The 3,024-nt window shown below is 45.4% G+C and overlaps 1 pseudogene; it reads right to left on the bottom strand.

Moving 5' to 3' along the window:
- Window positions 1-1,032: 1,032 nt before the first annotated feature.
- LOC147985934 (serine/threonine-protein phosphatase 7 long form homolog) lies at window positions 1,033-2,223 on the bottom strand (annotated as a pseudogene).
- Window positions 2,224-3,024: the final 801 nt, after the last annotated feature.

The raw sequence follows: 3,024 nt of genomic DNA, 5'->3' as shown, positions 1-3,024 counted from the left end.
GCATTGTACGTGGTACTGGTTTAAATCTGGTACACGAGTCTCCTCGGGCATGGGGATCCCTCGCGTGGAGAGATACGACTAAGATCCCTCACCTTGGGTGTATGCATCATATCCTGTGTACGCATATGGGTTAGGGGAAAGAGTCTGCTCGGGCATCAAATCCAAGCCCATGCCATGGTCCTGAGATGTCTGCCCCTAACGAAGCTGCACCGAAGAAGAGCGATGCAGTGGCAGAGATGAGTCATGTCGTGGCAATGTCGTTCTAGTACTCGGACCCTCCCCCTGCTGCCCATGGCTCGTATGCGCCTCGCTCGGTCTGGACGACGGCGCTGCACTCGGTTTGGCTGACCTCGCTACCGGCATGTTGTATGCTCCAGTGACAACATCGTCACCTCTACCGCATCTGAACTTTGTTGCCATGTATTCTTGAAAATGTTTCTGGAATGACTTGCGAGCTGGGCCCTGGGCCGGCATGCTTTTCGCAGCCATCTGCCCTACTTCGTTGCAACTTTCAAGCTGAACAATATTTGGATGTTATTTGGTTCAAATGATTATGAAATGATGGACCTAAAAAAGTTACCAGTGATTACCATCTGGTCACGATAGTAAGCTGCATGCAGCTCAATACGTCTCTGCGCCTGCTCCTCCTGTGTGAGATGTGTTGGTATAGTAGCTGTCTGACTGGCCAGGCTAGTATGTGTGTTGATGCAGTACCACTGCTTGTACGCTTGATCTGTACTTTCATCATACGGTCTGCAAAATCAAATAATTAGATAAACCATTGTGATGAAAGCAAAGCATCTTCACGCATCGTATGATCATCGTAATAAAATAATGTAAATAAAATATACCTAAGTTGATGCACTATATCTGCTAGCACTTCATTTCCCACTTGTGTACCCATTGAATGTTGTGTTCCCTCCAATCGTATAAACTCCAACCCCTGCCCATATTGGTTAGCCTGCAAATTATGTAACAAAGTGTGATTTTAGTAAATTAAAAAAGACACTAACTATTTAGGGAGGTGCAATCTTACTTATGGGTTTCCTCATCGATACGTCTTGGAAAAGGTGGTGGAATCTCTTGATAGAGACCAAACTGTCTCATTACATGCTCTGGATTGTAAGGCTCAACACACCACAGGAACAATAAGTTGTAGCGAGTTAGCCAGAATGCACTATCGCTCAAGATGCTTACTGTGATGGGTCGAGCATCAAAGACCATTTGTATCTGCTCCTGAGTCCACGGGTTCCATGTGACTTCTGCCTCATCAAGTATCTCAAACTGCTGGTGGTACATAGGGTAACAATTTTTCGCAATATCTGGAGACCAACGTTTCCGTGCCTTTTTCCACCTGGTGGCCATAGTTGCACTGCTGCCCTCGCTAAAGTCGTATGGGTGTACGGGGTTTACTAAACGAGGTCGTCCTACATGGAGGTATTCCCAGGACCACAACTGTAGAAACTCGCAGGGGACACAAAGTAATGGAGCTTTTTGTGCGAAAGAGGTTTTTTGTGTGGCATCACACAAGCCTCTATATGTATGAGATAGCATGGCAGAACCAAAGCTGTATTTTGGCTGCTCGGGTAAAGGTTCATCTACCATATTCTCTGCAATGTAGATGAGACCAGGGAGAACTACGTCCCCGTGTGAATTTGGAAACATACTCCCGAGGAGCCACAACAAATAAGCAAACAGATGTCTTTTTCTCGTCCCCTCATCAGCGAAGCTAGATATAATACGAAAGTTATCACGAAGCCAGACGAGTGGGATGCCCCGAGGGCCAACAGAATGTTGTGATTCTGGCATTTCCATCCCAAGACGGGCTGCTATATCTAATGCCCAAGATGGAGACACTTGTGGAGAAACTAACGGCTCACCTCTAATTGGTAGAGCAGTGATCATAGAAACATCTTTCAGTGTAGGTGCAAGCTCCCCAAAACGAAAGTGAAAGGTGTGGGTTTCAGGTCTCCATCGATCAATGAGGGATGTCAAAAGGGATGGGTCCAAACATAATTGGTCGTTGCATGATGTGAGAAATGCAAAACCTTGTAGTCCATGAGCGACCAGGTGAGCAAGGAAAGAATTGTGTATTGGCCATGTTTGCTTTATGGTTCAAAGTTTGAAAGGCCGATAATCATGCTTAGTATTTGGGTTCAAAAATAGGTGGCAACGGTGGCCGGCATCATGGGGCCCCTGCCAAAGCACTGATACTTCAGCCATAACCTGCACACAAACATACACATATAAATTATGAGGAAGACACAAATACAAATGCAAATGGAAATTAATTTAAAAATACAAAGAGATACAATTTACATTAATTATCAGAAGTGAACATCACGAGTACAATAATACAAAGAGTTTCAATTTAAATTTAATATAAGTACACATAACGAGTAGAAATATAAATAGACATAGCGAGTACAGATATATCAACATCATGCGGTGTTGTTGGCTCGATACGTGCATTCTCTGCAAGAATGTCCAGGACACCTGCAAACGCGGCATCGCCTTGGTTCTCCCATCTGGCTATGGTCCATGTCATTGCGATGATGCCTAGACTGATGTCATCCCTTTGCAGTTCTCATCAAGTCGGCGGTCGGAACCCATTTTGGCCCATCTGGCCACAACATTTTGTAGTTCATATCAATGCCCCAAGCCCAGAACTCACAGTTCCAAGTGTTGTACAGATTGTACATGTTGAAGTATGGTGATACGTATGGCTCGACACTAATTTTTTGATCAGCAACCGCCCAGAGAACATGACTGCAAGGGTAGCTGAGGGAGTCCTGGATTAGGGGGTCTCCGGACAGTCGGACTATATCCTTTGGCCGAACTATTGGACTATGAAGATATGAGATTGAAGACTTCGTCCCGTGTTCGGATGGGACTCTCCTTGGCGTGGAAGGCAAGCTAGGCAATACGGATATGTATATCTCCTCCTTTGTAACCGACCTTTTGTAACCCTAGCCCCCTCCGGTGTCTATATAAACCGGAGGGTTTTAGTCCGTAGGACAACAG

This window comes from Triticum urartu, chromosome 2A (assembly GCF_056163025.1).
Source record: "Triticum urartu cultivar PI428250 chromosome 2A, HENAU_Tu73, whole genome shotgun sequence".
In the NCBI taxonomy this organism is placed as follows: Eukaryota; Viridiplantae; Streptophyta; class Magnoliopsida; order Poales; family Poaceae; genus Triticum; species Triticum urartu.
The sequence above is the reverse complement of the archived record's forward strand: the minus strand, read 5'-3'. Positions and strand labels throughout refer to the sequence as shown.